The sequence below is a fragment of the Peromyscus californicus genome, unplaced genomic scaffold, assembly GCF_007827085.1.
Source record: "Peromyscus californicus insignis strain IS unplaced genomic scaffold, ASM782708v3 Scaffold_28__1_contigs__length_665956, whole genome shotgun sequence".
Classification (NCBI taxonomy): Eukaryota; Metazoa; Chordata; class Mammalia; order Rodentia; family Cricetidae; genus Peromyscus; species Peromyscus californicus.
In genome coordinates this window covers 265,188-277,091 of record NW_026294538.1, presented here as the reverse complement: position 1 = coordinate 277,091, position 11,904 = coordinate 265,188, and the positions used below count along the sequence as shown (strand labels likewise).

The window sequence follows — 11,904 nt, the reverse complement described above, 5'->3', positions numbered from 1 at the left end:
CTGGAAAGCAGTTTGGTAAAGTTGGACCACACCCTGATCTAGCAGCTCAAGCTCTGACATTTACAGATAAATACACATGATAAAAAGATCCAAGTTTAAAACCTGGAAAGCAACTAGAATGAACAAGATTTCATTCCTAGAAGCTGTTTATGCAGAAGTGGCAGCCTCTGGTAAGACAAGAAATGATTTTTTAAATGTATCTTTTTTTCCTTTAAATATTTTTATTAGTTCTTTGAGAGTGTCCTATAATGTGTTTTGATCATATTCATCTCCTCCCCCAACTCTTCCCAGATTCATCCCTCCAACTTCCCTATCTACTCAACTCAGTGTCCTATTTAAAAATAAACAAACAAGCAAACAAAAGACTAATTTGTGCATCCCAAATATTCTTGGATGTGTGGCCTTCCACTGAAGGGGGTTAGACTATTGTCTGTCCCACTCCCAGCAGCTCATAATTACCAACAGCTCCATGGCATGGGATGGGATTGTGGACCCAGGTCCCCTCTCCATGATGGGATTTGGACTGGCTTGGACATGTGCAAGTTTAACAGGGGCTGTTGTAACTGCTGTTTAGTTCCTACGTGTGCAGCGCCCCTGCTGTGTCCAAGGGTTTCCTTGTAGTCATTCCCAACTTCTGCCTTGTAGCCTCCTTCCCTCTCATCTGCAACCATCCCTGAGCCTTGGGAGGAGGGGAGGAGGCCCATATACTCCCTTTAAGGCTGAGCATTCTGCAGTCTCTATAGGAGTTTCTGATATGAGGATCAAACTTCATTGAACTGTAGATATAACAGTAAGTCATTAGGAGTCATTTTTTTAATGGTTCTTACTTAGTTTTTATTCATAATCATAAACTTAACTCTGCAATCCATCTAGACTTGGGAGAGGAATGAGGAGAATATGGAACCCAGAGGACTTCAGTGAGAGCGGAGATTACAGGGTACTGCGAGCAGATGGGGTGAGGGGTGCTCTCCTGAGCTACAGAAGGAATGGTCTGGTGGGTAAGAAGCCCGCAAGTCGAAAGAATTAGAGTTGTCCACAGTCGGAAATGGTGATCTTCTTGCTGGTCTTGCCATTCCTGGACCCAAAATGCTCCATGGCTTCCACAATGTTCATGCCTTCCTTCACCTTCCCAAAGACCATGTGTTTGCCATCCAGCCACTCAGTCTTGGCGGTGCAGATGAAAAACTGGGAACCATTTGTGTTTGGTCCAGCATTTGCCATGGACAAGATGCCAGGACCTGTATGCTTCAGAATGAAGTTCTCATCCTCAAATTTATCTCCGTAGATGGATCTGCCACCAGTGCCATTATGGCGTGTGAAGTCACCACCTTGGCACATGAATCCTGGAATAATCCTGTGAAAGGAAGAACCCTTATATCCAAATCATTTCTCTCCAGTGCTCAGAGTACAGAAGTTTTCTGCTGTCTTTGGAAATTTGTCTGCAAATAACTCGAAGGAGAAGCGGCCCAAGGGCTTGCCATCGGCCGTGATGTCGAAGAACACGGAGGGGTCATTTTGATATTGTTCCCACCTAGCAAAATAGCTGTTTCTCTCCTAGTGTCTGTGATCTGTCTAGCCATATGTCTTAAAGCCAACAATCCATGTATTGGTGTCATCTTTTACACAATTAGAAAGCAGTTGGTTGCTCAAAGGAATGTCATGCACTATTGCACATGTGTGTGTGTGTGCCTTTCCAGGCCAGTCATTGCAGCACACAGAGTTCACAGCTGGGTGTGACTAACGGTCACTTTTCTTTTGTGATAGCATGCATAGCACTTTCCAGCACTATGATAACTAGCCAGTGTTGTTAGAGTTTTCCTGCCTGGCCCACAGTCAGGACAAATCTCTCTCACCCGCCAGTCCCAAGCCGCTCAAACCCGATCAAGTAAACACAAAGACTTATATTGGTTACAAACTGTATGGCCGTGGCAGGCTTCTTGCTAACTGTTCTTACAGCTTAAATTAATCTATTTTTATTAATCTATAACTTGCCACGTGGCTTGTGGCTTACTGGTACTTTACATCTTCCTTATCCTGATGGTGGCTGATCGTGTCTCTCTCACCCAGCTTCCTGTTATCTCAATTCTCCTCTCTGTTAGTCCCACCTATACTTCCTGCCTGGCCACTGACCAATCAGTGATTTATTCATTGACCAATCAGCAACACATTTGACATACAGACCATCCCACAGCAAGCCAGTAGCAATGAAACTTCCAGGTCAGTACCAGTTTGAGTTCTCCATGTTCTATGAATCAAGGATGTGGTATCTTCAGCAACAGGGTTTTACCATCAAGTTCTGGGGAATACCCAAGAGCAATGGCAAGAGCCTGTGACGTTTGGGGGTCTGTGGTACCTCACTGCCCAACAAATACAAAAGAAGTAATCCAGTCCTGTCATTGGACTTTTTACTTTTTTAGCTTCCAGTGTTTGGTAGGGGTACTGTTGACCTGTTAGGGAAACTCCGCTTTCATTGTATACTGTATGTGTTTAGGAAGCGTCTATGGTAGTAGATTTCCTTCTGTCTTTTCCAAAAGTCTTTAAAATGTTATTTGTCTCTCCCCATTCTTCCTCAACCATTTCACCTTCCACTCCACCACCCCAGTTTAACCCTTCTTCTTCCATCACTCCCTTTCAATACCAGTGCATTATAAAAACATTTTTTTTTTGAGACAGGGTTTCTCTGTGTAGCTTTGCGCCTTTCCTGGAACTCACTTGGTAGCCCAGGCTGACCTCAAACTCACAGAGATCCACCTGGCTCTGCCTCCCAAGTGCTGGGATTAAAGGCATGCACCACCACTGCCTGGCTAAAAAAACGTATTTTTTTAATGCGAAACTTCACAGAAGAAAACCCTTAGTCATGAACAAAACCCTCTGTGCACCTACAATACTAAACAAGCATGTTGGTAGCAATATCTAGCCACAAATGCCCTGCATGTTTCTAATTCAGTTCTTGGTAATTGATTTATATCATATAGACCCTGTGATATGTGATTCCAATCTCATAATCTAGTGAGAGGCAGAGGTTCCTTATGCGTGTCATACATGTCACCATGCTGGCTGAAAGCATCTTTGTGTGCCACAATCATAAACTCTTTTTAGAAGAGTGTCACCTAGTGTTTTTTGACATTTTAAATTGCAAATGGAAACATCTTCACTGTGTCCAAAACAAAATATGCAAGACATAGAAAGGTATAAAGACTATGATTCTGGGAGCTGGATGTATTATCTATCTAGCAAGGTGTGTTTTTCTGTTAGTATCTGAAAGATATTCTGGAATCTGAAGCTCATGACTAGTGACCATGCTCCCTGTTAACTTGAAGGATATGCAAATGTTGAGGTCTCTCTTCTTCATTGTAAAGTGAATGAGTATAAAGATTAATAAACTGCAAATTAGACAATCTTGCTGCTTAAAACCTCAAGAAAGAGGCCCCAGAAAGACTGATTGATATTCAACATCCCTAAAGCAGCTCATGTGTGCAAAAGCTTCTGCTGGCTCATCTATTACTAATGTGACTGGATTGGTAATCACCCACAACATACCTTTGAGTGTGCCTATGAAATGTCTCTAGAGAACTTGGAATGAGAAGGAGAGTTCCACACTGAATGTGAATGGCACCATTCCAGAGGATCCCTGGACCCAATGAAAGGAGAACCCAGGCCAAGGACCACTGTTCCTTTCTTTGTGTTTCCTGCCCATGGATTCAGTGTGACAGACGGGTCACCTTGCACTCCTCCCCACCATGCCTGTCACCCATGATGAATGGTGTCCCTTCATACTGTGACCCAGACAAATCCTTCCTCCCTTGAGATAACTTTTACCAGGAATTTTGTTGCAGAAACAAGAAGCATTACCAACACGAAGATGAAGGCTCAAACCCAGCATTCAGTCATTTTCTCAATTCTTTGTGCTCTTATCCATGGACTATATTTTTTATGGGAAAAATACAAGATTGTGTTACAGATCAGTCAACCTGAAATATATGTGCTTATATTCCTCTGATTTCATTTCCACCAGAGAAAAATGCAGCCTTGTGAAAATTGTTTCATGCAGACAGAAAGCATCACTAGACAGTGAGCAAGACCTCAGACAGTACAAATATAAAAAAATGACCTCACTTCTGCTGTGCCAGCATCCAGTCCAGCGCTGATGACAGATGCCATCATCCTAACCCACACAGAGGCAGCACCCACATCCACTGGCTCTTGTTAACAGCATTGCTCCCTGCTCATCTGAGACCAGGGTGGAGTTTAAAGGCAGGAGTAAGCCTGGCTTAGCAATGTATGGCAGGATGTTCAAGCAGCACCATTCATCCTTGACACATTGCCTTAGTGGCTGTGTAACTCGCACTGGGGTCATTCAGTTAGATGTGAATTCATCACTATGAAAATTTATGCAAATTAATGGTTTCTCCTCCCATCTTTAGTTGCTAAATTGTATATTGGCTATTCGATTAAACAGGCCAGTAAATGACTTCCCCTCAGGTGGGTTAAGAAGATGATTAAAATGATGGTTGGCAGAATATTTGATTGATACTGGGAGGCTGTCACTTCATTTTAAACAGAATATAAATAAGAGTTTGTTGCTTTAGTCTTAATTTTTTTAATTTAATTTATAAAAATGGAGGTCAAGGTAGTCACACTCCTTTGGCTACACCATAGAGAAGTTCAAAGAACTGTAACATCAAAAGAAAAAGAGCTGTGAGCCACAATGCTGACCAGCTGCAGAGAGGGCCCAGCTGTGAAGAGCCTGTACTGCTCTTGTAGGGACCCAAGTTCCATCCCCAGTGCCCATCTTGGCTGGCTCTAACTCTGGTTGCAGGGGACCTGATACTTCTGCCTTCCCAAGCACCTGCCTTCATATGCTGCACACACACACACACACACACACACACACACACACACACACACACTCACACTCACACTCACACACACACATGCATGTACACACACACATAAAGTTATGTGGTGGTATTGTGTTCCCCAAAATATTGTGCACCCTAATAAACTTATCTGGGGTCAGAGAACAGAACAGCCACTAGATACAGAGGCTAGATATTGGTGGTACTCATACCTTTTATCCTAGCCTTCTGGAGGCATGGATCTCTGTGAGTTCAAGGCCATACTGGAAATAGCCAGGCATGATGACTCACACCTTTAATGCCAGGAAGTAATGACAGAAAGCAGAAAGGTATATAAGGCATGAAAACCAGGAACTAGGCTGGTTAAGCTTTTAGGCTTTTGAGCGGCACAGTTCAGCTGAGAGGCATCCAGTCTGAGGAAACAGGATCAGCTGAGGAATTGGAAAGGTGAGGTAGCTGTGGCTTGTTCTGTCTCTCTGATCTTCCAGCATTCACCCCAATACCCAGGCCAGATTTGTTTTTATTAATAAGACCTGTTAAGATTCATGCTACAGCCGGGCAGTGGTAGCTCACGCCTTTAATCCTAGCACTCGGGAGGCAGAGCCAGGCGGATCTCTGTGAGTTCCAGGCCAGCCTGGACTACCAAGTGAGTTCCAGGAAAGGCGCAAAGCTACACAGAGAAACCCTGTCTTGAAAAACAAAAAAAAAAAGATTCATGCTACAAAGCTACATACGCATGCACACATAGATGCACACACACGCATCACACACATACACGTAATCAAGAAATAAAATAAATCTTTGAAAAGATACAAGAGTTAAAGAGATTTTAAAAAGAAATGTTTGCAAGCTAGAAATGTAACTCAGTGGGTGTTGTGCTACCCCAGCAGGAATGCTACCAATGTTGCAGTCAGTTTCTCAACAGATCACCAGCCCACCAATAACTACATGGAGACTTATTAATTATAAAAGCCCAGCCTTAGCTTAGGCTTGTCCCACTAGCTCTTATAACTTAAATTAACCCATATTTTTATTAATCTACATTTTACCATGTGGCTTTTACTCCTCTCCTATTCTGTGTGTCCCACTCATTCCTCATCTCAATGATGTCTTGCATGTGATTCCTCCTCCTCCTCCTCTATTCTCTCTGCCCCGAAGTCCCACCTATACCTCCGACCTAGCTATTGGCCATTCAGCTTTTTTATTACAGCAACCACAGCAACATACCTTCATACAGTGTACAAATATCTCACAACATACCAAACCCTGGGGTTAGTCCCCAGCAGCACATAAAACAGGACATAGTGACAAACACCTGTGATCTCAGCACTGGGAGCTAGAGGCAAGAGGACCAGACATTCTAGGTCATTCTTAGCTATATAGTAAGTTTAAGACTAGCCTGGGCTGCATGCGACCCTCCATCAGTTTCTGGTTTCACAGTTTACCCACACCTTCTGCTGGACTTTCCCTTGGTGAGTCCAGAGCTGTGGTGATATTGTGTTCCCCAAAATATTGTGCACCCTAATAAACTTACCTGGGGTCAGAGAACAGGACAGCCACTAGATACAGAGGCCAGAAAATGGTAGCACACATGCCTTTAATCCTATCACTTGGGAGGCAGAGATCCATCCAGATATCTGTGAGTTTAAAGTCACACTGGAAACAACCAGACATGGTGACTCACGCCTTTAATCCCAGGAAGTGATAGCAAAAAGAAAGGTTTATAAGGCATGAAAACCAGAAACTAGGAGCTTTGGGCCTGGTTAAGCGTTTAGGCTTTTGAGTAGCAGTTCAGCTGAGATTCATTCAGATGAGGACTCAGAGGCTTCCAGTCTGAGGAAATAGGATCAGCTGAGGAACTGACAAGGTGAGGTAGCTGTGGCTTGTTCTGTTTCTCTGATCTTCCAGCATTCACCCCAATACCTGGCTTCAGGTTTGTTTTTATTAATAAGACCTGTTAAGATTCGTGCTACACAGAGCATCTGTAGGAAAAAAAAAAAAAAAAAAACAAACAGCTAGAGAAAACACAAGGCACGTCCAGATGAGAGTGCAGCCACACCAGGCTTGCAAGGCCACGAAGGGGTTAAACTGTGTGTTAACCACAGTGAGCATAGCCCTCTGATGCCTCCCACGTTACCATATGTCACCAGAGTTCTGAGTCATATGTGGGTTCCACTTTTCTTTGCTTCTTTGCTCCAAGTAAATGACCATCCAGGGATTTATGGAATCTTACTCTCCTCCACTCTACTATCTGCATCCCAAGTACCTACCAGAATCTCTGTCTGCCCCCCACTCCTGTTTTCTCTTTCTGTCACATGGACTGGGTCATTTTCTTCTATCTTCCCCGCTCATGAGCAACCATGCACTGCTGTGAATCTGCCATGGTCGTCTGATTCCCACAAACCCCCAGACCACTAGTTTCTTTGTGCACAGCAGAGCCTGGGGCTGAGGAACATCCTTCCACATAGGTGGAAATGCAACTCGGCAGGTACCCAGGGTCCAGGACCCCTGTGGAAACTGTCCGCTGGGCTATGTGTAACTGTCCTCTGTCTCCTTTCCTTGAAGGCCTCTTCAGAAGCCCTAGCACCATTTATCCTTGATGTTGTCAAACTCTCACCGGGACTTTGAGCACACTCCTGGGTCAGGCATGCTAGCACTGGAAGTCTTCCTGAACGCTAATGAGACTTTGCCCGCCACATGCTTTTGTCTTTACTGAAAAAACAAAAGACTGAAGACAGGAACCGGTGGCATCTGTATCATCTCGATAGTTGCATAATACACCAAGCACCTTGCTGACATAGAAAGTGCACACATTCCCCCCAAATTCAATAGACTAACAAAGCGCTTCCTGGCCACTTACAGGAGAAAAATGTAGGGTTACTATTAACTCATTTTTTTATGTGTCCTCACCTTCAAAGGGCAGCTAGGATGGAAATGGAGTGGAACAGCCACTTTTGTTGTGGCGGCAATGAGCTGGGGTGGGACCAGATAAGACAGACTGTAGATGCAGGGTCATAGATGTGCAAGGCTTCATGAATTTATTATCAAAATGCATCCTTCTCCTTGTAAACTGCGAAGTCACCATCACAGTGTGATTGTTCTGATGCACTGCATCCCTTTGTCACAGGATCATCCCTGTTTGATCCAAAGCAGCTTTCCACTTGCCCAAAATGCATAAGTTATTAAAATGTCAAAGATTGCATCATAGAGCCAAGAGCCACTCACCATAATCTTTTACATTTGCTTTTTATATTTTTGGTTGTGAGCCTAGCCTTTAATGGTCGAGCCATCTCTCCAGCCCTACATTTGCTTTTTGAGAACACCATCAGAACAAAAATCTGTGTTACCAAGAAACATATGCATAAGAAAGACATAAATAGAAGTTTGTGATAAATTGAAAGAGTGTTGCTGTGGACCTTTGAAACTATGTCACATTGCAACACTTAGTTTTAAAAAGGTTGCATTGGTTTGATGCCCAGAGGTACATGGTATTTCATTTATCCATTCAATCCTTTGCTGGCCCCTGGAAACTTCATTTTCTTTTTAATGGCTAGTTTCATGTGCTCCAATGAAAAAGACCAAGTATTGCTTCAAATTACAAACAAATTGGAAATAAATGGTGGTTATGTTTTTTAGATATGAATATATATTCTACCACTAGGTGACAGCCCCAGTTAGTTCATTTTTAAGCTCATGTTTTCACGAGAAGAGAAATCTGGGCTGAAGCAGGATCTCTGGATTCGATCGTGGCTCTCTGCTTACTTGTTGTCTTAGCTGTATTTCACAGCTTTGTGTGGAAAACAATGGTGTCATAGCCAGGCAGTGGTGGCACACACCTTTCCTCCCATCACTTGAGAGGCAGAGGCAGGTGAATCTCTGTGAAGTCAAGGCCAGCCTGGTCTACAGAGAGAGTTCCAGGACAACCAGGGCTACACAGAGAAACCTTGTCTCAAAAGTTTAAAAAATAAATAAATAAAAAGCAAACAAACAAACAAAAACAACAACAAAAAAGCAACAACAGAAAAGGAGGGTGATATTAGAAGTTTTTGTTATGTAACTCTTCAGAGAGGGCTTTGGTAAGAAAAAAGATCAATAAATATCAGATATTTGCATCTTTACAACACTGAATTTCTACAACTACTTCCATTTGAATTAAAGCCATTGAAGGATGTATCACTATTGTTTTATGAGTGTTGTCTCTAAACCTACTATTTTTTTATTGTTCAGTTTCCCCCATGATGACTGATCTGGATTGTCAACAAGACTGTACCTGGAATCAACTAATACCCAAGCATCTGGGTACCCCTGTGAGAGACTTGCTTATCAGTTCATTTGAAGTAGTACAGCCCACCCTAAATGTGGGTGGCACCTTTTAAGCAGCCCCGATAGAAGGACATGGAAGAAGGAAGCTTTGCTCTTTGCCTGCTGGTCCAAACTCTTGCTAGCACATTCCTCTATCCTGTTGCTGAGGCATTCTTTCATATTAAAACCAACTTTTTCAGGATTCCAGGGTGAACTGAAAACCAGCAGCCCTTTGGGAATCCAGACTGAGCCTGCAGAGACATCAAGCTTTATGGACTGAGAACTAACAGAATCTTGGCCCTTCAATATGAGACAGCCATTGTTGGATTACATGGACCATATGGTGTAGGCCAAGCTAATAAATTCCACTTTAATCTATCTATCTACCTGTCTATCTACCTCTCTATCTATCTATTCCTTCTATCAATTCTGTTCCTTTAGAGAACCCTGAATAACACATCCCTTTTGCCTCTTTGGATGGATGTAAACTTACCTACGTTCCTATATTTCTACACTGATTATAATTTCAAATTCTTAGCAGCTATCTTTAAATTTTATGTTTAAATATGTTTAATTCCATATTTTTAAAGTTAGGTCTAAACTTTTATTTTTTTATTTTTTTTTATTTTTTATTTTTTATTTTTTTGGTTTTTCGAGACAGGGTTTCTCTGTGTAGCTTTGCGCCTTTCCTGGAACTCACTTGGAAGCCCAGGCTGGCCTCGAACTCACAGAGATCCACCTGGCTCTGCCTCCTGAGTGCTGGGATTAAAGGCGTGCGCCACCACCACCCGGCAGGTCTAAACTTTTAAAACAGTTGTGGTTTTAGTTTATTTTCCTGATGCTGTGACTAAGCCACTTGAGGCAGAAAGGGTTTATTTGGCTCACAATTTTAGGTTACAGTTCATCATTGTGGGGAGGTCAAGGCGGCAGGAAGCTGAACCAGCTAGTCACCTTGCACCCACAGTCAAGAGACAAGATAAATAAATTAGTGCATGCATGCCAGTGCTCAGCACCCCCTGCCTAGGGAATGGTGCCACCCACTATGAACAGATATTGCCATCTCAGGTAGTAATCATGATAATTCCCCCACGGGTGGCCAGAGTACATGGTTGGACTGCAGACATTGGTCTTGCTGTAGGAGCAATTGAAGCACACACGCTTTAGTGTGTTCAGCAACCGTGGTACCTGTGTGCTGCAGAAGAACTTACAGGAGGCCCACAAAGCTTTGTAAGAAAACACGTCAGCAGAAAAACTATCAAGGTATGTGGAGAGGCATAGAAAGTACCAGAATGAAGGTGGACTATGAGATCTTAAAATAGTACTGCCAGGAAGGAGGCATTAAAACAAACAAACAAACAAAAAAACCAACCACAACAAAACCCGTACCAAATCAGAACAAACCAAAAGGATGTTGTTTTGCTGAGAAGGCATAGTGACTAGAAAGTGGAGCTGGGATCACTGAGGGGGTGGGGACGGAGATTCAAGGACCATAAGCATGACATCTAACAAGAAATATCCATGCTCTGATGGCTATGCTTCACACTTAGGGGTCAGCAGGAGCCCCCTCAACCGGGTTTTCTCCTTCGCCAACCATGCTCCCTGTAGCCGTTAGTCTGTGAGGCAGGCTGTGCTGGAAGCAGACACTATCTCCCCAGCTTCCCAACCAGCAGAAGCCACTTAGGCAGATATACTGACAGGACCCTGTACGGTAAGCATTGCAAACACCTTGGTCTGAAGCAGATGAAGGATCTGAACTTTCAGTTACATCCTCTCCCAACACCTCCTTTTCTATCATGTTTCCACCAGCATTTCATATTTTTCTAATTTTTATGTGTTTATTGACTTCCCTGTTCTCATTCCCTTGTCCCTTTCTCAATGTAACCTGTCCAGCTACTGTTGAACACTGGCGTTAATTCCTTCAGAGACTATTTTTAAGTTAGTGACTATGGTTTTAGAAGATACTTTGCACGAGATTTTTGCATGGATATGCACGTGCACTGTGGATGGAACCTAAGGCCATGTGCATGTTAAGCAGGTGCCCTCCGGAGCAGTGAGTGACACCTGACACCCTCAACCCCTTAAACAGGAGTTTTAGAAATAAACACTTGCATCCTGAATGACCTTTCACTTCGTTATTTAATTTGGAGGTTAAACTGAAGATTTGAAACTTTTTTTTTGTTTTGAGCTGCAGCAATTTCTTGTTTTATAACTTTCTGCACAGACTCCTGCCCTCACTCCTGCCTCCTGCCTCTCTCCTGCCCTCCCTCCCTCCCTCCCTCCTGCTCTCACTCACTCACTCACTCACTCACTCACTCACTAGCTCTTCACCTTTTCTTTTCTATCTCTGCACTGCTCCCTCTATCACCCTGGTCCCAGGATTCCACTGCCAGTCCTTCATCCATAGCCAGGTCCACCAGTGCCTCAGCTCATGCACAGAAATTTGATTACACATTTTGAAGATTCAATAACCAAAACCAAGAAGGAAGTTGCCCACGTTTTGCTGGGCTCTAAGTCTGGGAGGAGAGAGACCTTATAGCATATAAGATCCTAAATCATTTTAATTCATCATCAAGCTTTTTTCTAAACCCAGAGCTTAGATCTGCACTAGACATTTACAGCAAACTCATCAGCTGTCCTTCAGGGCTCCTATCAGTTATACCCCTTGTCCCTCAGCTGGAGCCTGCCACTGTCTGGGTTCTGAGGAGTGAACTCAAGTCATTTGTCTTGGTGGCAAGCGCCTTTA

At 43.3% G+C, this 11,904-nt stretch overlaps 1 pseudogene; it reads right to left on the bottom strand.

Annotated features, from left to right (window-relative positions):
- Positions 1 to 814: 814 nt before the first annotated feature.
- On the bottom strand, positions 815 to 10,956 carry LOC128120205 (peptidyl-prolyl cis-trans isomerase A-like; annotated as a pseudogene).
- Between the last annotated feature and the right edge of the window lie 948 nt (positions 10,957 to 11,904).